The sequence below is a fragment of the Artemia franciscana genome, unplaced genomic scaffold (assembly GCF_032884065.1).
Source record: "Artemia franciscana unplaced genomic scaffold, ASM3288406v1 Scaffold_1830, whole genome shotgun sequence".
Lineage (NCBI taxonomy): Eukaryota > Metazoa > Arthropoda > Branchiopoda > Anostraca > Artemiidae > Artemia > Artemia franciscana.
In genome coordinates, this window is record NW_027062976.1 from 70454 (window position 1) to 95838 (window position 25385).

The 25385-nt window shown below is 36.5% G+C and overlaps 1 long non-coding RNA gene across 1 annotated transcript; it reads right to left on the bottom strand.

The window, feature by feature from the left end:
• Positions 1-4496: 4496 nt before the first annotated feature.
• Positions 4497-15866, bottom strand: LOC136042713 (uncharacterized). The gene is made up of 2 exons (XR_010621396.1): positions 15363-15866; positions 4497-4688 (listed from the first exon to the last, which is right to left on the bottom strand). It is a non-coding gene; the product is annotated as an uncharacterized LOC136042713 (long non-coding RNA).
• Positions 15867-25385: the final 9519 nt, after the last annotated feature.

The following is a 25385-nucleotide window of genomic DNA, read 5'->3' on the forward strand; positions in this document are numbered from 1 at the left end:
TGTCATTTTTTTTATCGATGTGTTTTGCTTTTTTAGTTTTGTGCTTAAGCTTTGCATTATATAGTTTTGGAGGGAAAGTTTTTACCATTTTTAATTTTGTCAAGTCAAACCACAGATTTAATTCTATTGTTTAAGTTTTTCTGACAGTTTCAACTTTTGCTCTCCTGATTTTATTTTTTTTTTCTAATTTTGTCCCAAGGTTTTCGAAATTTAAATTTTTTGTCACATGATTTTGTCTTAGCGAAATTTTTGCTCCTATGTAAGTAAAGCAAGTTCTGAGTTCCTAAAATAGAGTTAGTCTTTTTAAAAGAGAGCTATAACATTTTGATTCCTTCTAAATTCAGTGAAGCTATCCTGACTTTCGTCCAATGTTCTTGGTCTCCTCAACTCTCTTCGACAAGAAAACTTTGACATACAATTAAGGAAGGAAGATTCTTGAGGGGAGGGAATACGTCATACGATTTCTGCTTGAAATATCAAAGCACATTAAATTGAAAGTATTTTTTTTAATACCCTAAAAGCAAAATTTTCTAAGGTTTTTTGCAGAATCTGAAGGGTGGGGATTTATTTTAAAATATAAAGAAATTTGAAAAATTACATGATAGTACACAAAAGTTGTTGGGGAGGGGATAGGGGACTCCCTGGGAGCTGTTTTTGTGGTTGTTTTTTCCTTTCCATGGAGCAATCTCTCATTTCATTTGAAGGGATATACTGATCCCTGAAAGGAATATAAAGAGAGAAAATTTTGTTTTAAGTCCATTGATTTAACGATTTTAAGTCATTTTAATTTAACGACTCTTTTGGTCGAGCATTCGTTCTTAAAGATTCGGGAACAGTAGTCAAAACTTCAGCGTCAAGAGAAGGGTATTGAGTTTTAGGCATCCTCATTTGCGAACCAATTTCTCTCTGCTTTGAGATTTAATGCCATTCTTTGCTTTCATTTTAGAAAACTCTTAACTATTTAATCTAGTTTAAAACGTGCACTTTGTTTTTATCTTCTAAACGAGCTTAAGGCTGGGATTGATCTTTACATCTGCGTTTAGGACTGGAGAGGCAATTTGTATATTACACATTTTCTCGTCTCATTCGACTAGACCACTGGTTTTGCGTAATTACAATGAAATAATGCATAGATTATTTCTAAGATGTAAACAATTAGAACCAGATACACACGGTACGTTGTTCTTAAACCAGCAAATAAAGCTACTATTGGGTGAAATGAAAAAATAAAATATGGATAAAATTTTTGAAACACTGAAGTACTTCGAGAAATTGATACCATTGATGCCAGTGAAGGATTGGTATCCATCTAAATGGATACCTGGAGAAATCTGGAGAAGGTCAGCAGGAAGGTTGTGTGAAAGCAGAGGATGGTTGGCCCCTAACCCTCCATTTCACGTCCTAGATTAGCTTTATGGTGATAATATTGAGCAGCATTAGACGGTGCTAGCTGCGTTTTTTTTTCAGTTGTTTCTGTGCTATGCATGCAGTGTTATTTAAAAAAACATATATTTTCTAAATATTTGTATTTTTCTGATACTTTTCAAATACTTGAAGCACCTCCTTGTAATCTCCAAAGTTTGGGAGGGGGATAACTTTGCTGTTTGTCGTACTGTGTGGAAAAAGAAGCAAAAAAGGTATTTTTCGAAATTCAGGGGAGCAATTGCCCCCTCATCCCATTAGATGCTTCTACCCTTAGACACTTCTTTGATTTATTCTTTTAAATATATTTGCTATCTAATAATTATCTTTTCAGCTAAAATTTCAGTATTTGGCTAGCCAAAAAAAAAAAAAAATTATAATAAAAGAAAATTGGGAGCTCTTTTTTTTAGGCAGGTTTTAAAAGTTGTCGATAGATCATCATTTTTGTTTTCTTGCTTTTGGCGGAAGATTATTGGAGAAGACCTGATAGAAACATGAAGTATTACCGATTTTCTACCACAATTTTGGGCATAAAGCTACTTACATTTTGATTGTTCCTGCTTTTGTACCCATAGTTGTAAACTGGAAAAAACTTTAGCTCATAAATCTTAAATTTTTAACATATATATTGATGTCTGGCGAGGATGAGCATCAGAAGCGATAGACCTCTATCAATTTTAAAATAGCTTTATGAACTGTTATATAGCGTACCACTCAACCCCCTAGAATAGGTTGAAAGTATTTGTAGAACCATCAAACAAAATGACAAACGACAAGGCCAGAGGAGATATAAGAAGGCTAGAGGGCACCAAGAACGTCTCAAAAGAAGTAATAAATTGGGAACAGATTAAAAATGGTCAGAAAGAAATACCAGTAATCTGAAGTAAAGAAAATTGGATTTTTTTTTTTTTTTTTTTTTTTTTTACAGCTTGTATTAGCCTATTCAAACTTCATAGTCTTTTTCCAATATTCATGGTCTCTTCAACTTTCTTTTAGTCTCACCTCTACTTCATTTGCCATCTTTTGAATTCTTTTACAGCCTTACTACTTGGTTTAATCCTTTTCCAATTTTTTGTTCTCCATTACTTTTCGCAGGCTATCCTGACTTTCATAGTCCTTTTCCGACCTTGTTTCTCTCTTCAAACCTCCTCTAGTCCCATCTGATTTTTTTTTTAAAGTGATCAGACTTGCTCTGGGCCTCTCTTTTTTTAGTTTCTTCTGTTTTGATAAGCTATCCCAAATTCAGGAGTATTTTTTTTAGCTTTCTTCGCCTTATTCTTCCCCTACAGTCACATCTGGGTTTTTGTAATACTGTCACACTTCTCTTACCATCTTTTGACTTTCCCATTCCTTTCTTGACGTTTTTGGTCACCTCCAGGTCCTTTTGGCTATTCAAACTTTCCTAGTCCTTATATGACAGCTCCTAAAGTTTCCATGTTTCATTTTTGTTAATTCTTTTCGGGGAAATTCACATATTTTCAAATCTTTGTCCAAATGTTTTAAAAGCTGTTCATTTTTTCCAGATTCTGGCTTTTTTAATATTTGTCCCAAATTTTAAAAGATTTTCGTTTTTTTCTGCTTTCAATTGAACAGTTTTTAGAAGATTTTTTTTTACTATTTTTAAATTTTGTCAAGTAAAACACAGATTTAAATCTATTGTCAAGGTTTTTTCGGCCAATTTCAATTTTCGTTCACTTGATTTCGTTTTTCTCTCATTTTGTCCCGAATTTTCACCATTTTAAATTTTTCCTCCCCGCGATTTTATCTTTTTCAAAATATTATCCCAAAGCCAGCCAGTAAAGGAAGCTAGGTGGGGTTAAAAGAGAGTTGGTGTTTTTAATTCCTTTTCTCTTCAATGAAGGTATTTTGACTTTTGTAGTCTTTTTCTGATGTTCTTGGTCTCCTCCATTCTCTTTGAAGAGAAAACTTTGACTTACAATGTGGACCCCGTTGTCATTTATATATACCCCTGTGCCCCCGGCGTCCCCGTTGTAGTTATGTCCCTGTGTCTTGGTCGTCATTTATATTCCCTGTGTCCCGGTCGTCATTTGTGTCCCGGTATCACAGTCTGTAATTTCTCTTTGAGTGTCCCGGTCGTCATTTATATTCCCTCTGTCTCGGTGTCCCAGTCGTCATTTGTGTCCCGGTGTCCCGGTCTGTAATTTCTCTTTAAGTGTCCCGGTCGTCATTTATAATCCCTGTGTCCCGGTCGTCATTTGTGTCCCGGTGTCCCGATATGTAGTGTTATCTTCTAATGACGTTATATACAAAGCCTCATATACTTATAATGACGTCAAATGCAAACCCACAAACAAACAAACATACATATATGTAAGGTTTCACCCTATAGGGTGAGTAAGCGAATACTAGTGCTTTGAATTATGGTAGCGTGTCACTAGTATTCAATGTGCGAATAGGTTCACTTTTCTATCTACTATGGCAACAGTCTATCTGTTCCCTAAGTCCTATTATAAGTCACAATCTCTCAAGACAAGGAATTTTATTTTAGAAGGAGTATGTAAAAAACAGATAAAGAAATATAAAGTGGAAAGAAGTTGAGCTGGAGAGTTCTTTCTCGTTGATGAAAAGTCCTTGCTTGGGCGAAGAAATATAAATCTGGAAAATAAAAAAAACTTACGTTAACTCTTGTAAATACACACGACAGGCTGTCCCTCGTATTAATTGAAAAGCTAGTATCCAAGAAAGAATGCTGGTCCAAGAGGAAAAACGATAAGCCAAATATAAGTAGCAGGGTTGTTATATCTATCTGTCGTCCAGAAATTGTGAATCAGAACTCCTCGAATATTGTTCTAACATTCGCTTTTAAGGGGCCCTCTCTGGTCCGGTTTTGTAATAAATTAAAGCTTTGAGTTTGACTATAGGTTGAAGGTTATCGAACGCTCAAGGTAAATACGGGTAGACAAATAAAAATGGATAAACAAGGGTTTGAAGGTGTCAGCCTGTTGAACTTGATCATAGGTGAAGGTTACCCGTCTAAAAATAAACTGGTAAATAATGGGTAAACAAGAATTCGAGGATGTCAGCCTGTCGTAAAATTATATGTCGTATAGCTATGGCGTATAGTGTATGTTATATTATAGAATATAATATAAGGCAATACATAAATAATAGAAAGGGACTTCTCACATACTCCCCAGCTTCGAAAAAGCACGGCTCGGTGCTACACCAACAAGCCGCCTTTGTGTTGTTGAAAACTATTCTGGTGTAATTTTGTATCATCTTGGTATCTACTATACGAGAAGAATCTGAAAAATAGAGGGTATAAAACATTGAACATTAAACACTAAAGATCGAAGTTTCTGGAAAAAAATATCTATAACACCCTAACCCATCAGGTTTCAAGAAATGAAAGATTTCATGAAAAATAAACAAACAGAAAATGATAAAAACACGACGAAAAAGAATTTTTTTTTTTTTGATTTTTTTTTTTTTTTTTTTTTGCACATTGTCCAAGGGAATTCAATATAGTTTTGGAATAATTATAAGAGAGGTACGATATATTAGTAAAGTGATTTAAGATGTCATCATGTTTATCCATTTCTTCCCTTAATATTATTTGCTCTATAAGTTGGTCACTTTGATTTGTGCGTGAACTTATGTCAACTTTAGAATTTAAACTTGTGTCGAACAAGAACTCATTACACAGCCTATAATATATGGTTATACAATGATATACCATCACTAAGGCAAAGCTACGAAAAACATTGGTTCTTGTATTGACTCGTCAAGGATTAACACTGCACAAATACATAAAGTGAGCACTACTGAATCTTTGACAGAACTTAATCTTTGACATAACAAAATCTTTGACATAACAAAATCTTTGACAGAACAAAATCTTTGACAGAACAAAATCTTTGACAGAACAAAATCTTTGACAGAACAAAATCTTTGACAGAACAAAATATTTGACAGAACAAAATCTTTGACAGAACAAAATCTTTGGCAGAACAAAATCTTTGACAGAACAAAATCTTTGACAGAACAAAATCTTTAACAGAACAAAATCTTTAACAGAACAAAAATCTTTGACAAAACAAAATTCTTTCACAAGGAACATCAAGAAATAATTGAATTAGATGATAAAAAATCTGTTTATCCCTTGTTTCCTTTTTTTCTTTTTTCCTTGGATCGCCGGAGTTATCATTCTTTTTTCCTTTTTTTTTTCTCCAGTCTTGTTTTTTTTTTTCAAGCGTTCTCCTTTTTTTTCCGTGTCTTCTTTTTTTCAAGGGTTCTTTTTTTTCTTTTCTTTAAAATCGGTACACTACACAAATTTTACTAACGTTAGTGGTTATTCGAAGCTGAATTTTAAATGAATCTCCCTGGTGCAATACCCCAAATATCTTTACTGATATGAACTTTTCGTAAGAGTTTGAAATACTTCGGTAAAAAAATTTTCTACGAATATACTTCTTTTAGTCTAGTTATGAAAATTCCCGATTGTGGTATATTTATACTTACGTACTATTCGTCAGAGTGTTGACCCCTTTGTTATGTCATATAAGCTCGGCATGCCTGAGCAGACAGAAAGGGTTTTATGCAAATCTGTATATGGTGTCAAAATATAGGGTTGACTAACCACATAATATATCGACTGCTTTGCCGAGGGGTGCATTTTTTTTCGTTTGCCAGGTAACGGTAGCACGTCCCTTTTTGCAATGAGGTTCTTGAATAACCCTTAATTGTCAATCACTCGACTTTGAAGAATGTAAATACCCCTCGTGGGAAATTTAATAACTTAGGCTAAGCTATGAAGAGCAAGTAATGAATATGAAGGGGGGGGGAGATAATATCGAAGTAATTGTTTTCTATTTCCAAATTCCTCCCTGAAACCTTATTTAATGTTTATTTATGTATAGTAGGCTCCCAGCTAAAAATTCAAATTTTTCTTCAGTTTCGATCAACCCCTTTTGAACATTTAGTCACAAGATAAATTTTTCACAAGGCTCCTTCTTCTGGAGGAATTTCTTCCCTCAGATTTTGGATAGGCATAAACATTGTATCAGAATATTTACTAAGTTCTCTGTATAAATGCAGAGATATGCACATACATAAAATAACTGCAATTGTTAATATAGTTAAGAGTATAAAAATTGGTGTTAATGACGGTGGATGAGTACTGGTTGGTTCGCCCGTCAAAAAGAGTTCGAGTGGAAGTTCAATAGTTTTGTCAATTCTATTAGTTTTTGATATTAATTTTTCTTGCCAGTACTCATTCAGTTCTTTAATGGTAAATTTTGACGTAACTTGATCTAATGGTAAAATAAGCTTTTCCACCTCTGATACGGGCGAAAAAGATTTGGCAAGAAACGAAGTGACAGGGCTATAAAAATCTTGAATTATAAAAGACGAATGACTAATTTTACACTCACTGTTGATAGAAAAAACTTGGGCCTCACTAACGTTGATTGAATAATGTTTATAAGTTTGATTAGTTAAAAATAAATTTGATTCAGGACAGACAACATTCAGGGTAACTGGTCCTGACGTAGGGCTTGCAAAGACATAGGTGTCTTGGTCTAAAACAGCTGCAAATGGCGAGGAGAACGCTGTTACCTTCCTTTCGCATAACTGGTTAATTGCACTTGTATCTTCTGTAAAAGCAGCATATGAGCATGATTTGAAGCTAGCTTTTCTCAGAACTATATGGCTATCACAAATGGTTTTCTGTTTATAGGATACACAATTAAATTCTAAATCATAACGGTTCAATAACAGGTATGAATCAGCATCATTTGTTACAGCAAAAAAGTCGGAAGAAGGTTGAGTTTTAATATAATGTTGGGAGTCACTTATTCTGTACGGTACTGATATTGTTTCATACAAGTTAAATTCACTGCCTATTCGATTCAGTGGTAAATAGCACACAACTATTAACTGTTCTGAAGTTGACATGAGTTCACATTTTACAATTTTAACCAGGTCCAAAAGATTTTCATTAGAAGAAATGGCTAGCGCATAGGGATTTGGGAGGGATTGGACAATATTAGTCAGAATTTGACTTAAATCGGATGGGTCTAATAGCTGCACCGGAAAACCTTTTAGGGATGTAGTCATAACTGCATGTAAAATTTCGTATAACCGATGTTGCAGGTTGCGGATTTCTGCAGTTAAATGCCATGCGACACGTTCCAAGTTTGTTTGGAGTGATGCAACTCCGAAAACTAGATTGCTAACTATTTCTTTTTGGTTGTCCATTATTGATTTTTGGAAAGCTAGGAGAGTTTCATTAACTATGTTAAAAGTGTCCTCCTGAACCCTTACGACATCCTGTTCTAAAGAATGGATAATGCTAGTTGCTGAGGTTAAGAAATGTGAAACTTTGTCATTTGTTTTCTTTATGTCCTTTAGTTGTTCTTGTACCTCCTGAACCTGACTATCAGTGGCTAATCCAGCGACATAACCTATGATGTTGCCAAGACCAGGTATTAAACTTCTGGGAATTTTATTTCTTTTCACTTGCATAAGAGATCTAATGCTATTTAAGACTTTTTCAGCCAGCTGGACCTCGACCAGCAAAGAGTTGCGTTTGGTGATGACCCTCTGTGCAAATTCATTGCGGAATCTAGGCCAGTTAGTTAATTGGGATCCTAAAATTTGACTTTCGTGGAATTGCTCGAACAAGCGTTTGGCTGTTGGTGCAGGTGATTTTAATCCTTGTGGGTTTAAACCAAAGGATAATTGTTCCAACATTTCATTTGTACTATTGCTTATTTTATTTCCGATTGCATCTAACCCTTCGTTAATTTGCGAAATATTGACGTGAATAATGAGTTTATAATTTCCGCTAGTAGGGGTCATTTTTCCTACCTTACGGAAAGCCATGCCTTGTGACACAAAACTTTTAGTTCGATCTTTGACAGAGCCGGATACCTCTGAGACGAGAAGGATAAAGAGCCATTTTGACCACATTCCACAGAAAAGAGTTGTGCGATTGCCGAGAGTCCTGCAATGAAGGAAATCGTTTTAGGGCCCCAATAAACTAGGCACCGACTTAACCCTTTTCTTCAAGAGCGTTGACTAATACAAGGATTTAAATGTGAAACCAAGTCACCATACTTTGGAAATGTGGTATTATGGAACTCTGAATGAACAATCTTCAATAAAAATTGACCTAGTGAGTATTCGGACTTTTTTCTAGCCATTCTCTGAACAGTTGACTAGTGAACTAATGCGAAAAACCAACAGAATTTTTTTTCCTTTACCAATTACCTACCCCTAACCTACTAATAAATGACATGAGAGTAAAACAACAACCAAGACTATTTCTCAGAATCGACGACCTCGTATTGAGACAGGACTAAGCTTGTAGAAGCCAGCCGGTTTATATGTACCTCGCTTAGGTCGATTAGGGGTTGAAGTTGTTCCCGTATCGTCCATTTCGACAATGGGTAACCCTTTCTCCTGACAGATAGTGGGTTCATCTGGACCGTCCACAGACTCGTCTGACTTTTCTCCTTTATCCTCGCGCATACTGTGGAAAAGACTAGAGTTTGATTGTGGACTGCATTCTGACTGCGATGGAATCTCCCAATTTTGGTTCTGGGCTGGGGGTCGGGTGTCGATGCTATCCTGTGCCATTTGGATGTTTTTATCGGTGTTATTTAAATTATTTTGTTGTTGTCTAGTGTCCTCTGGCTTTCTTGAAAATATATTTCCAGAGCGCAGCGCGAATTTTCTCATTGTTGGATTTGTTGTAGATCCGTTAGAAGAACTACTCGGCTCCGTCTGACTTGGGAAGGCTTTCTCCATCCCCTTAGAAAATATTGGATGTTTTGAGAGGAATACTTGACTCTCATCAACAACTTTAAGTAACCGGATGTTTGCCATTCTCCTTTTATAAGGTTCCTGTAAGGACTGCAAAAGAAAAACATTTTTATGCATTTCTTGCAAAACACAGTATGGACCGATATATCAAAAACTAACGCCCTTTGGGGTACCAGGTTTCATTGTGTCATCTTTGATGTAGACTATGCTTCCAAAAGATAATAAAGGGACCTTGGTGTAACCCTTATTAAACTGTTCTGCCTGTCTTCCTCGCTCTTGTAGGAGGACCTTACTGGAAATGTGGTAGGTAGTGAAAATTTCCTTCAAAAGCTGGACTGCATAGTCCTCGTCATCTTGATATACCTGGAGTCGAGGTCGTGAGATCTGCACATCAAGGAGATTAATAGGTTCATGAGCAAATGCTAAGGCATAGGGCGAGAACCCTCTTGGATGACTGATCGAACTGTTTAAAATAAATTGACACAGATAAATAAATTCACTCCAGGATCCTGAAGTTACATCAATATATTTACAAATTAGACGTTTGCAGAGTTTGACCTTATTCTCTGCTGCTCCATTCGTGGAGGGAGCCCGAAAACTGGTGAAGAGTTTCTTCACCTTCAAGAAACTCATGAGTCGTTTGAAAAGACTTGAGCGGAAAGCCGCGTGACAATCCGTCAATAGAAAACGAAACATTCCAAAATAAGAAATAACGCGACGCAGTAAAAATTTACAAATAGTCTCTGAAGTAACATCAGGTACGGGTTCTAAGACAACTAAGGAAGTACGGACATCTACGCAGACAACGACATATTTGTTGTCTCCAGACAAAGGCAAAGGACCTAAAGTGTCCAAACACCATTTTTCAAAGCTTATTTCAGCGGAGACATTCTTTTGTAGCTCGGGCACAACTTTGGGGGTAATATTTCTACGTATGCAAATATGGCAATTCTGAGCCTCATTCTTCATATGTGTCGACATCTTGTCGAAATAGCAGAAATTCCTTAGTTTGACTAGGCTTCTTTCCGCGTTATGGTGGGCGGCCATGAGGACATGTGAATGCGACAGTTGTAAAACACCAGAAATCAGGCACCTAGGAATCATCAGTTGTAAACTTTGCGCATTTGATTTTCTGCCTTCTTCCGGTGGCGGCATTCGATACAAGATCCTCTCCCACAAAATGAGCCTGTCAACTTCCTTCTGCAGCCATGGCACAATATTCCACTTTTCCAGCAACTTTTCAAGCTTTCTTGGATTTATTTGTGGATCTATAAATATACATTCATTTCCTTTCATATTATTTAATTTCTCATTTCTTTCCGGAGTATCAATATAATCAGGCTGGTCTTGGAGACTAGCAGCCTCTCCTAAGGAGTCAAGGTCCTGTGGACTAACTGTAATATGGCTATTTTTGCCATTTCTATCTTCATTAAATCTCAACCCGGCGTCCCGGTCTTCCTGTCTTTGCAGGGCATCCCCATTTGTGCTACTAAATTCAAATTTCGCGTAATCATTTGTCCCATGCTGAAGCATTAAGCTTATAATTGGTGCTAATTCTACGTCATTCATCTGATACTTCCTAATCTGTTGACCTTCCAAACCTAGAAAGTCTAAACTTCCTTTCGGCGAAGTTGAATTCATCGACGTTGGTTCTGTCTGTACCGTCGCTGCCATAAACTCTGCTTCTTCCTCCGCGAGTGAGAAAAGACGAGTTTGAAGAAGCGTGTCGTCTGGTGGTCGGCTTAATACATCAACTGGGTTGAGCTTCCCCTTAATATAGAGCCATTTTATGTTTTTGTCTGACAACATGACACTGATTCTATAAAGTTTCGAGTCGACATCTCTTGACTTCTGCATGTAAGTTATGGCTTTGCAGTCTGTCAGTATATAAGTTTCTCTTCCAAAAATCTCGTAAGAAAATCTCTTTAATCCATCAACAATTGCGAAAAGTTCTCTAGTGAAGTTGCAAGATCGACTCATCGCTAGACTATGTACTCTTGAGTGTGTGGAAATCAGTCGCCACCTGTTGTCGTCGTCCTTTTGTAACAAAGCGCTGGCGGATACGTCCTTGCTGCTGTCTGTAATGATGTAGTATGGTCTGCCGTCATGGTAAGGAAACTTCAAGAAGACTGATTTAGAGATTTCTTCCTTCAGAAGATTGAAACAGGATTGCTGCTCCTCTTCCCATTCCCATTTTGTGTCCTTGTGAAGCAGCCGTGTAAAACAGGAGGTCAATTTAGCATAGTTCAAGAAAAATCTTCGGTAAAATACAGTGAGTCCGAGAAAACTACGAAGTTCCTTGATGTTGCGTGGAGGTTTCAACTGTACAATTTCTCTGATTTTGCTCTCCTGTGGTTTCACTCCTTCTGGTGTGATGATGAAACCCAATAAGGAAACTTTCTTTGTGAAAAATTGACATTTTGTGCTTTTTATTCGTATGTTCTGCTCTGTCAATCTCTGAAATACCTTTTCCAAGTGAGTGAGATGCTCGTCTTTGGATTGGCTGAAGATTACCAGATCATCGATGTAAAAACGTACAAAAGATTGCATTCCCTCGAACAGAATAGACATAAATTCCTGAAAAATTTGCGGAGATGGAGACGCTCCTTGTGGAAGTCGCTGGAAGATCATTTGTTGACCTGTAACTGGGGAAGAGAAGCTAAAATATTTCTTGCTCTTTTCGTGAAGATTGACATTGTAGAATCCATGCGACACGTCGATAATAGAGATGAAACGAGCTCCGGACAAACCTAGGGTGCTAAAGATGTCATCTGCCCTTGTCAGAGGCCACGCTGATCGACGTATAGCTTGATTCACGTTTCGGACATCAATCAGGAATCTAGAATTTGTTACGTCCAGTTGACTGCGCTCTGGAATGACGCCATTAACTGGTTTTGCGATGATAAAAACTGGAGACTGGTAAGGACTTCTTCCTGGCTTGATAATGCCCGCCTTTAACATAGCCTGAACATGGGATTCTAAGGCCTTTTGTTGTAGCAATGGGAGGTTGAACTGCTTAACCTTGTGTATTGGTACGTCGGGGTTGATGTCAATTTCTGCTTCCATAATGTTATTTTGACCAACGTCGTAGGTTGATTGTGCGAACATTCTCCCGTACATTTCCAATAGCCTCCGTAATTTTTCCTTTCGTTTTTGATCCAAATGGTCCAACTTTACCTTGTCAATTTGTTCTTCTATTTTCGATGTGTTTTCAGAATTTGTGTAAGTGGCCAGAATAAGGTCTCCCTCTTTCCAAAATTCCTCCAGTGGAAAAGCTTGGTTAAGGCTATTGTCGTCGATTTCCTGAAAGCAACCAAGAACCTCTCTCCTAGAAATTTCTCTAACGTCCCCACTATTGTTGAAATACGGAATAAGAAACCTATTCCCGGAGTACTCGAGAGCATAAGGATGTAATGATGATTCTTCTTTTGCTGGAGTGAAAAGAATTGCTGCTCCTGCAGGAAGCTCCTGACCCATTGGCCTAGCACGACAATCTAAGAGGACCATAGAACGAGGAGGGATAGATGTCTTCTTAGCCAATGTAATACAGCCACGAGCCAAATTTTCAGAACTGAAAAATGCAAAGTCCATTTCATCTGGGAACGAAATTGAAGGATCATTAGGAAGAATCGTATGAGTGGCCATTTCAAGGTAGCAATTTAAATGACGCAAAAGATCGTACCCTAACATTACATCGAACGATAATCCACGAATTACAAGAGCTAGCCAGTGAACTGGGCGAAAACCTGGTATAGTGATGAGTACTTCCGTTTCTCCTGCGACATCAAGAAAATCTCCAGAAAGTGATTTTACCCTTGAACCAGTGAATATTAAATTTTGTGCTGGAAGAATTTTTCGGAATAAATCATACCCAATTAATAATCGACTGCAGCCCGTGTCAACAAAACAAAAAATGTCTAGGCTATTGACTTTAACCTTGTGTAAAAATGGAAAACCTTGACTTTCGAGTTTTCGCTTTTGGTCTCTAGCTATATAACTGACAAAACAAACATCTAACGGTTTTGAAGGGGAAAATGCCGGTTCCACCGTTAGTGCCGGAACCTGGCGTTCAAGTTTAAAGACCCGTCTAAGGGGGAAGATTGATCTTCATTGTAATTGGTTGTATCTTCAAAACGGTTGAAAGGTAAACTCGGATCGTCATAATTCTCCGCCATAAAACCAGCTTCTCGGTGATTTTCCTGAAAACGGGCATTTCTACGCTCTGGTGCAGGTATCCCACGATAACTATTCTGACCCCTCATCTGTCCGCGACCTCTACCAATCTGTTGTTGAGACCGATTAGAATTTCGACCTCTCTGACCTTCAAACCTGCCCTCATAATTATTTCGCGAAGGGGAATTCAAAGCTAAATCGGAACGACCACCACTAAACTGCGATCCTCGGTGTGAGTTAAAAGCACCGTGGTAATTACCATTCCTATTCGGGTCGCTCCTAACAAAATATCTATTTTCTTCATAATTGAGCCCTGAATTAAGTCGACCTCTAAAATGTGGAGTAGAACAGCCTCTTTGATCAAAATGACTTCTAGGCCTAGAATAATTATAGCTATCTCTGGGATCTCTTTCATAGTGCCTCCCTGGACCTTGTGAATGCAATCCCCGTGGCCCTTGATAATTTCTAGACTGAAAAAAGGTATTCCTCGTATTTGAGTGCCGGGTCATCTGGCGTGGACCCTGCTGGTAAGAATTGTATTGATTTGAAAAGTTATTACCACGGGCAGCCCTTCCTGCTTGCCCATGGGGAGTTCTGGTTCTATTAATATTTATTTCTGCGACCCCTGCCGTAAGATATTCAAATTGGTCCATTTGGCTGTTAGATCTGAGGCTAGATTTTACTGACTCGATAGTTTGGGCGATTTCGAGTGCTTCGTCTAGATTATCATAATCATCTTGTCTTAACCTAACCGCTTCTTGGAGCTCACTCCGCAGCCCCGTCTCGAACGCTTGCAGAACAATTGAATCGACTAAGGCAAATGCATCTATACTTTTTGAGTTGTCTAACCCTTCTGCTTTACAATAATCTATCTTTCCCGTTTTTAATCTCATATAAAATTCAAAGACAGCTTCCTCTGGTTTTTGCTTCATTTCTACTATTGCCTGCAGACATTGCCGAGGGGTTTTTCTAGCACCTACATTTCTTAACAATTTTTCGCATAGGTCGTCAAGCGTAAAAGTGTTTCCCGACTCAATTATTTCGTCCACATACCGCTGGAAAATTCCTCTACAGGTGTTTGATGCCATAACTAAAGTATAATCCTCGTCCCATTTTAGAGTAGCTTTCATGCTTTTAAGTTGTCTTATCCAAGTCTTTACTTCCGATAGTTTTGTTAAAGTTTGAATGTGTGAAAAAGGGTCAACTACCATCTGATGGGTTATTTGAGAAGGGACCTGTTGATAGGCTAATTGAGAATTATCTGGGATATTTGTCGGGTTACTTGAATTTCCGGTGGACATCGTAAATCTTTACAAGAAGCAATAAAATTTATTAGGAGACAGGTATGCTGTGTTAATTTTATGAGTCAATAAAATCTATTGATGTTACAGACAGTAAAGAAAATGCAAAAAAAAAATGATCTATGGATAATGCAAAGAGACTAAACTCATAAATTAATGAGGAAAAACTTATCGTACTTGGTGAAACTAGTACATTAGTCTATAGACAAGAAAATTCTAGCTTATAGATAGGAATATGGGAGTCTCCTTTGCTAAAATGAGCCGACTCGGGCGAAGAAAAATTGTAGGGGGAAAAATCAAATGAAAAAAATAGATAGAAAACAGTAAGAATGCCACCATAGAGCAGAAAAGAACACCGCTGCCACCACTTTGTAAGGTTTCACCCTATAGGGTGAGTAAGCGAATACTAGTGCTTTGAATTATGGTAGCGTGTCACTAGTATTCAATGTGCGAATAGGTTCACTTTTCTATCTACTATGGCAACAGTCTATCTGTTCCCTAAGTCCTATTATAAGTCACAATCTCTCAAGACAAGGAATTTTATTTTAGAAGGAGTATGTAAAAAACAGATAAAGAAATATAAAGTGGAAAGAAGTTGAGCTGGAGAGTTCTTTCTCGTTGATGAAAAGTCCTTGCTTGGGCGAAGAAATATAAATCTGGAAAATAAAAAAAACTTACGTTAACTCTTGTAAATACACACGACAGGCTGTCCCTCGTATTAATTGAAAAGCTAGTATCCAAGAAAGAATGCTGGTCCAAGAGGAAAAACGATAAGCCAAATATAAGTAGCAGGGTTGTTATATCTATCTGTCGTCCAGAAATTGTGAATCAGAACTCCTCGAATATTGTTCTAACATTCGCTTTTAAGGGGCCCTCTCTGGTCCGGTTTTGTAATAAATTAAAGCTTTGAGTTTGACTATAGGTTGAAGGTTATCGAACGCTCAAGGTAAATACGGGTAGACAAATAAAAATGGATAAACAAGGGTTTGAAGGTGTCAGCCTGTTGAACTTGATCATAGGTGAAGGTTACCCGTCTAAAAATAAACTGGTAAATAATGGGTAAACAAGAATTCGAGGATGTCAGCCTGTCGTAAAATTATATGTCGTATAGCTATGGCGTATAGTGTATGTTATATTATAGAATATAATATAAGGCAATACATAAATAATAGAAAGGGACTTCTCACATATATACAACTTATTTTTATATATGTAGATATAGTTTCTTTCTTAGTTTTTTTTCTTTTTTAGTTTTTTCTTTTCTTAGTTTTTATTATTTTTTAGTTTTTTTTTTAGTTTCTTCTATTAATTAAATTTTATTCTTCCATTTGTCGATGTTCATTCTAACATTGACACTTGGAAAAATCTTTACTTGCCAAGCATGCTAAAGCTCAACAATCTATATATGTAAAACACTATGTCTTATTCATTTCTTTGTTAGTGGCTGGATTTATCAATTTAATATTAAAGTGATAGCCGTCGGCTCCATCCAAAAAATGATAGGATATTCTAGGGCGTAGCATCGATGACTTTCAGCAATTCTTACCAACTGAGCGTTTCGCTGATGAAGAATAATATCTCGAGGTAAAAACTGATCACCGACCATAGCGATTGCCACTTTGTCGATTGTTGGAGCATTGTATCTACGCACATGCTGGCGAGGAGGCGCTTTGTCAGCGGAAATAACAATTTTATGTATATCAGTAGGCATCAAATCGATGGGTGTTTTGAAGAGCTGCACAAAATTATTATCTTTGGGGAAAAGATGTTGCAATTGGGAAACGATTGTCCTTTCAACGTCGGGAGAAATTTCGCAATGTGCATTCAATTCAGAAATTCTATCACTGATGAAGTACAATTGTAAAAATTTATGATTCTCTCCTGAGAATGGTAGAAGGGACCCTGCTCTATGATAAATTTGCCCTTTTACTTTGAAATTAGGCATAAATTGATCTGGATTTTCAATTTGGGCACCAAACGACGTCATTTGGAAGCATGAGTTGTTGATTCTGATTTTTGATAAAAAACGCTTAGATTCTGACGTATTTCCAGTAAGCAAAGTCTTCAATGGCTCTGGGGGTTCAGCCAGTTGAGCAATTTTAACTTTTCCTGAGTCGCAACACATTCCCATTGTTTCACCATTAAATTCCAAGGCCTTGCAATAGGGACAAATTTTAGACATAGTCCCGATTTGAACACATCAACTATAATCATCGACTCGGCTGTACCTGAATTCCATGCGATAATTTTCACGTTGCTCTTGTGATTCCTCGGCATACATTCTTTTGGCATTATCTCTTGAAGTCACAAGCCTGTTTTCAAGTTGCTCTTGTGATTCCTCAGCATGCCTTCTTTTTTCACTTTCTCTTTTAGCAGCTAGTCTGGTTTCGCGTTGCTCTGGTAGTTCCTCGACACGCCTTCCTTGACGGAAATTGCACATTCCTAATCTGGCATTATCTCTTGCAGCCGTAAGCCTGTTTTCACGTTGCTTTTGTTATTCCTCGGCACGCTTTCTGTTCTTACTTTCTCTATCAGCCGCAAGCCTGTTTTCTTGCTGTTCTTGTAATTCCTCGGCACGTTTTCTTTTCTTACTTTCCCTATCAGCAGTAAGTTTTTTGGCATAGACTCTTTGAGCAGCTTTCTCGGCTGTTGCCATTGTGTTCTTCAGTCATTTTACAATTAAACATTTTTCCGTCCACGATCTTCTTACAATTAAAAATTTGCCTTTGAACGAATTTCTTAAATACCTTTAATGACGTCATAGTCATAACAAACATGACGACAACTAACTTCATGACGACATGAAGACATGATGACATGACGTCACTCGACAGACATTACAACACACTTACAACTTATTTTCATATAAATATATATATATATATATATATATATATATATATATATATATATATATATATATATATATATATATATATATATATATATATATATATATATATATATATACATATATATATATATATATATATATATATATATATATATATATATATATATATATATATATATATATATATATATATATATATATATATATATATATACTAGCTGTATACTAGCATGCATCCACATAACTCGTTTTTATATAGATAGATACAATACAAATTAACTGCGTAAAACTTGCGAATAAACAACATTCTTCGCTGTCCAATTGTCGCTGCATATAAATACATTGTCAGGTTTACCGACCCTCGAACATGCAACGTACAATTGTCCATGGGAAAAACAATCAGGATTAAGATCTATACCACATTTTTCTAATGATTGACCTTGAGCTTTGTTAATGGTGATTGCAAATACTAATCGAATTGGGAATTGCAATCTTTTAAATTGAAAAAGCAGATCCGTTGGAATCATGGGAATGCGAGGAATAAGAACAGCCTCACCCTCATAAGGCCCTGTCAAGATTGTGGCCTCTATTAGGTTTTCCATTGTTTTTTTTTACGGCAAGTCGCGTGCCATTGCAAAGCTTTGGTGGGTTGATATTTCTTAAAAGTATTATTGGTACGCCTATTTTTAGTTGTAGCACGTGTGGTGGAAACCCTGAAGGATCTATGGAATTTAAAAATTCAGATGGATAATTAACCGCTTCATTTGGTTCCAAAACTGTGTCGACTGACTTGTAAAGGACTGCCTGGTCTCGAATCTTGTTCAAAACAATATTGTTGATTTCGTGGACGTCTATATTTTTGGGTGCGAGAATCGCTCTTTCACTTAGCCATTTATTATTTTTATAATTTTTTAGAATATTCGGAAATACTTTTTCAATCAATTCATTTTTGGACGTCACTAAATTACAGAAATCAGCAGGTAGTTGTATACGTCCTGAAATTGAGTCTACTGTTTGACCAGAGTCATCGTTTTGCAATCGGACACGCATATTTGTAGTTAATTTTAATATTTTTACGTGTGCCTATAAATTAGAATTTTTTAGGCAAGCATTCATTTCTTCTGCAGGAGTTAAACTACGTAAAAATTGCGAATATACAACATTCTTGGCTTTCCCATTGTCTCTGCATATACAAAGCCGTATGTACTAATAATGACATCATATGCAAACGCTCTTTTTACAAACAAACAAACATGCATACATACAACTCGTTTTTATATAGATAGATAGATAGATAGATAGAAAAAATACAAATTAACTGCGTAAAACTTGCGAATATACAACATTCTTCGCTGTCCAATTGTCGCTGCATATAAATAGATTGTCAGGTTTACCGACCCTCGAACATGCAACGTACAATTGTCAATGGGAAAAACAATCAGTATTAAGATCTATACCACATTTTTCTAATGATTGACCTTGAGCTTTGTTAATGGTGATTGCAAATGCTAATCGAATTGGGAATTGCAATCTTTTAAATTGAAAAGGCAGATCCGTTGGAATCTTGGGAATGCGAGGAATAAGAACAGCCTCACCCTCAAAAGGCCCTGTCAAGATTGTGGCCTCTATTAGGTTTTCCATTGTTTTTTTTACGGCAGGTCGAGTGCCATAGCAAAGCTTTGGTGGGTTTATATTTCTTAAAAGTATTATTTGTAGGCCTATTTTTAGTTGTAGCACGTGTGGTGGAAACCCTGAGAATAATATCTCGAGGTAAAAACTGATCACCGACCATAACGATGGCCACTTCGTCGATAGTTGGAGCATTGTATCTACGCACATGTTGGCCAGGAGGCGTTTTGTCAGCGGAAATAACAATTTTATGCGTATAAGTAGGCATCAAATCGATGGCTGTTTTGAACAGACGCACTAAATTATTATTTTCGTGGAAAAGATGTTGTAATTGGGAAACGATTGTCCTTTCAATGTTGGGAGAAATTTCGCAACGTGCATTCAATTCAGAATTTCTATCACTGATGAAGTACAATTGTAAAAATTTATGATTCTCGCCTGAGAATGGTAGAAGAGACCCTGCTCTATGATAAATTTGCCCTTTTACTTTGAAAGTAGACATTTTTATTGGTTTTTACCTTTTTTTAGCTTTTTATCTTTTTTATTTTTTTTATTTTTATTTTTAATTTTATTAGTATTCTTTTTCTCTTCTATTTTTCATTTTTCCTTTTTTTTAGTTTTTTTTAGTTTTTAGTTTTTTAAGTTTTTTCCTTTTTTTAGTTTCTTTAGTTTTTTTAGTTTTTCGGCTTTTTTATTTTTTTATTAGTTTTTAGTTTTTTTGTAGTTTTTGCCTTTTTTTAGTTTTTTCAGTTTTTTTTTTAGTTTTTAGTTTTTTACCTTTTTTAGCCTAACCAGGATTTGAACCTGGGACCTTCATTCTCCGTTCTGACACCCTCTCTCACCGAGTGACTACTCCAGCATGTTCATTTTGGTGTTTTAAATGGTATATTATTAACCAAATTAATGTGTTTTACAATATACTAAGCATCGTCATAACAAAAATGACGGCAACTAATTTCATGACGTCAGCCGAAACATGACGTCACCTGATCCACAGATCCACAGACCCACAGACAGACAGACAACTTATTTTTATATATATAGATATATATATATATATATATATATATATATATATATATATATATATATTTATATATATATATATATATATATATATATATATATATATATATATATATATATATATATATATATATATATATATATATATATATATATATATATATATATACTAGCTGTTGGGGTGGCGCTTCACGCCACCCCAACACCTAGTTGGTGGGGCGCTTCACGCCCCCCCAAGCCCCCCCGCGCGTGTAAGTCGTCACGCGCCATATTAGTTACGCGCATTTGTAAGTTGTGTCCCTGTGTCCCACCTGTGAATATAGATAGATTTATATATGTATTTCAAACTACGTAAAAATTGCGAATATACAACATTCTTGGCTTTCCCATTGTCTGTGGATATACAAAGCCGTATGTACTAATAATGACGTCATATGCAAACGCTCTATTTACAAACAAACAAACATGCATACACACAACTCGTTTTTATATAGATAGGTAGATAGATAGATACAATACAAATTAACTGCGTAAAACTTGCGAATATACAACATTCTTCGCTGTTCAATTGTCGCTGCATATAAATAGATTGTCAGGTTTACCGACCCTCGAACATGCAACGTACAATTGTCCATGGGAAAAACAGTCAGTATTAAGATCTATACAACATTTTTCTAATGATTGACCTTGAGCTTTGTTAATGGTGATTGGAAATGCTAATCGAATTGGGAATTGCAATCTTTTAAATTGAAAAGGCAGATCCGTTGGAATCATGGGAATGCGAGGAATAAGAACAGCCTCACCCTCAAAAGGCCCTGTCAAGATTGTGGCCTCTATTAGGTTTTCCATTGTTTTTTTTTACGGCAAGTCGCGTGCCATTGCAAAGCTTTGGTGGGTTGATATTTCTTAAAAGTATTATTGGTACGCCTATTTTTAGTTGTAGCACGTGTGGTGGAAACCCTGAAGGATCTATGGAATTTAAAAATTCAGATGGATAATTAACCGCTTCATTTGGTTCCAAAACTGTGTCGACTGACTTGTAAAGGACTGCCTGGTCTCGAATCTTGGTCAAAACAATATTGTTGATTTCGTGGACGTCTATATTTTTGGGTGCGAGAATCACTCTTTCACTTAGCCATTTATTATTTTTATAATTTTTTAGAATATTCGGAAATACTTTTTCAATCAATTCATTTTTGGACGTCACTAAATTACAGAAATCAGCAGGTAGTTGTATACGTCCTGAAATTGAGTCTACTTGGGAGCTTTCTGTTTCCAATTGCCAGCAATTGATCTGAAAATGTTTGACCAGAGTCTTGCGAATATACAACATTCTTGGCTTTCCCATCGTCTGTGCATATACAAAGCCGTATGTACTAATAATGACGTCATATGCAAACGCTCTTTTTACAATCAAACAAACATGCATACACACAACTCGTTTTTATATAGATAGATAGATAGATAGATAGAAACAATACAAATTAACTGCGTAAAACTTGCGAATATACAACATTCTTCGCTTTTTTATATAGATAGATAGATAGATAGATAGATACAATACAAATTAACTGCGTAAAACTTGCGAATATACAACATTCTTCGCTGTCCAATTGTCGCTGCATATAAATAGATTGTCAGGTTTACCGACCCTCGAACATGCAACGTACAATTGTCCATGGGAAAAACAATCAGTATTAAGATCTATACCACATTTTTCTAATGATTGACCTTGAGCTTTGTTAATGGTGATTTCAAATGCTAATCGAATTGGGAATTGCAATCTTTTAAATTGAAAAGGCAGATCCGTTGGAATCATGGGAATGCGAGGAATAAGAACAGCCTCACCCTCAAAAGGCCCTGTCAAGATTGTGGCCTCTATTAGGTTTTCCATTGTTTTTTTTTACGGCAAGTCGCGTGCCATTGCAAAGCTTTGGTGGGTTGATATTTCTTAAAAGTATTATTGGTACGCCTATTTTTAGTTGTAGCACGTGTGGTGGAAACCCTGAAAGATCTATGGAATTTAAAAATTCAGATGGATAATTAACCGCTTCATTTGGTTCCAAAACTGTGTCGACTGACTTGTAAAGGACTGCCTGGTCTCGAATCTTGGTCAAAACAATATTGTTGATTTCGTGGACGTCTATATTTTTGGGTGCGAGAATCGCTCTTTCACTTAGCCATTTATTATTTTTATAATTTTTTAGAATATTCGGAAATACTTTTTCAATCAATTCATTTTTGGACGTCACTAAATTACAGAAATCAGCAGGTAGTTGTATACGTCCTGAAATTGAGTCTACTGGGAGCTTTCCGTTTCCAATTGCCAGCAATTGATCTGAAAATTATTGACCAGAGTCATCGTTTTGCAATCGGACACGCATATTTGTAGTTAATTTTAATATTTTTAGGTGTGCCCATAAATTAGAATTTTTCAGGCAAGCATTCATTTCCTTGCTGTTCTTTTGATTCCTCGGCACGCTTTGTTTTCTGACTTTCTCTATCAGCAGCAAGTTTTTTGGCATAGACTCTTTGAGCATCTTCATCGGCTTTTGCCATTGTAAGTTCATCAGTCATTGTAAACTTAAACATTAATAGATTTCTACGTGAACATATGTCTTAAATATCTTGAATGACGTCACCGTCAAAGCAAAAATGACGACAACTAATTTCATGACGTCAGCCGACACAGAAACATGACGTCATATATATATATATATATATATATATATATATATATATATATATATATATATATATAAATATATATATATATATACTAGCTGTTGGGGTGGCGCTTCGCGCCACCCCAACACCTAGTTGGTGGGGGCGCTTCGCGCCCCCCCCAAGCCCCCCCGCGCGTGTAAGTCGTTACGCGCCATATTAGTTACGCGCCATTGTAGTTGTGTCCCTGTGTCCCACCTGTAAATATAGATAGATTTATATATGTGTTTCAAACTACGTAAAAATTGCGAATATACAACATTCTTGGCTTTCCCATTGTCTGTCCATATACAAAGCCGTATGTACTAATAATGACGTCATATGCAAACTCTCTTTTTACAAACAAACAAACATGCATACACACAACTCGTTTTTATATAGATAGATAGATAGATAGATACAATACAAATTAACTACGTAAAACTTGTGAATATACAACAGTCTTCGCTGTCCCATTGTCTGTGCGTATAAATAGATTGTCAGGTTTACCGACCCTCAAAGATGCAACATACAATTGTACATTGGTAAAGCAATCTGTATTAAGATCTATACCGCATTTTTCTAGTGATTGCCCTTGAGCTTTGTTGATGGTGGTTGCAAATGCTAATCGAATTGGGAATTGCAATCTTTTAAATTGAAAAAGCAGATCCGTTGGAATCATGGGAATGCGAGGAATAAGAACAGCCTCACCCTCATAAGGCCCTGTCAAGATTGTGGCATCTATTAGGTTTTCCATTGTTTTTTTTTTACGGCAAGTCGCGTGCCATTGCAAAGCTTTGGTGGGTTGATATTTCTTAAAAGTATTATTGGTACGCCTATTTTTAGTTGTAGCAGGTGTGGTGGACACCCTGAAGGATCTATGGAATTTAAAAATTCAGATGGATAATTAACCGCTTCATTTGGTTCCGAAATACAAATTAACTGCGTAAAACTTGCGAATATACAACATTCTTCGCTGTCCAATTCTCGCTGCATATAAATAGATTGTCAGGTTTACCGACCCTCGAACATGCAACGTACAATTGTCCATGGGAAAAACAATCAGTATTAAGATCAATACCACATTTTTCTAATGATTGACCTTGAGCTTTGTTAATGGTGATTGCAAATGCTAATCGAATTGGGAATTGCAATCTTTTAAATTGAAAAGGCAAATCTGTTGGAATCATGGGAATGCGAGGAATAAGAACAGCCTCACCCTCAAAAGGCCCTGTCAGGATTGTGGCCTCTATTAGGTTTTCCATTGTTTTTTTTACGGCAAGTCGAGTGCCATTGCAAAGCTTTGGTGGGTTTATGTTACGTAACAATATTATTGGTACGCCTATTTTTAGTTGTAGCACGTGTGGTGGAAACCCTGAAAGATCCATGGAATTTAAAAATTCAGATGGATAATTAACCGCTTCATTTGGTTTCAGTCCTTTACTGAATTGTAAAGGACTGCCTGGTCTTGAATCTTGGTCAAAACAATATTGGTTGGAAATTTCGTGGACGTCTATATTTTTGGGTGCGAGAATCGCTCTTTCACTTAGCCATTTATTATTTTTATAATTTTTTAGAATATTCGGAAATACTTTTTCAATCAATTCATTTTTGGACGTCACTAAATTACAGAAATCAGCAGGTAGTTGTATACGTCCTGAAATTGAGTCTACTGGGAGCTTTCCGTTTCCCATTGCCAGCAATTGATCTGAAAATGTTTGACCAGAGTCATCGTTTCGCAATCGGACACGCATATTTGTAGTTAATTTTAATGTTTTTACGTGTGCCCATAAATTAGAATTTTTCAGGCAAGCATTCATTTCGTCTGCAGGAGTTGATCTAGGTATTATAGGTAATGTTTGCCTGAAATCTCCCGCAAGCAATATTAAGGTGCTGCCAAAGGGTTTCGACTTCCCTCGCAAATCTTTCAAGCATTGATCCAGAGCCTCGAGCGATTTTTTGTGTGCCATTGTGCACTCATCCCAAATAATAAGTTTGCATTGCTGCAATACTTTACCCATCCCAGATGATTTGGAAATATTGCACGTGGGAGTTTCTGTAGAATGCAAGTTCAGAGGCAATTTCAAAGCGGAATGAGCAGTTCTTCCACCAGGCAGCAATGTTGCGGCTATTCCGGACGACGCAATTGCCAACGCTATATCATTTTTAGATCGAATTGATGCCAGAATCAGTTTTATCACAAACGTTTTACCAGTACCTCCTGGCGCATCCAAAAAGAAAATTTCTCCAACGTTGTTATCGACACAATGCATTATCGTATCATAAATGTCTTTTTGTTCCGACGTTAACTTGGAAATGTTATTTTGTACATACGACAATAGATCACTCGTACTGTAACTTTGTTCACGATCCAATTCTACACATGTCGAAACAGCAGCGATACGGTTAGGTGAAGGCATTCCCAAACCCTGAAGAGGTTTGTTTGCCATACTTATGCAAAAATCTTCTATAACAACTAAAGTGTAGTT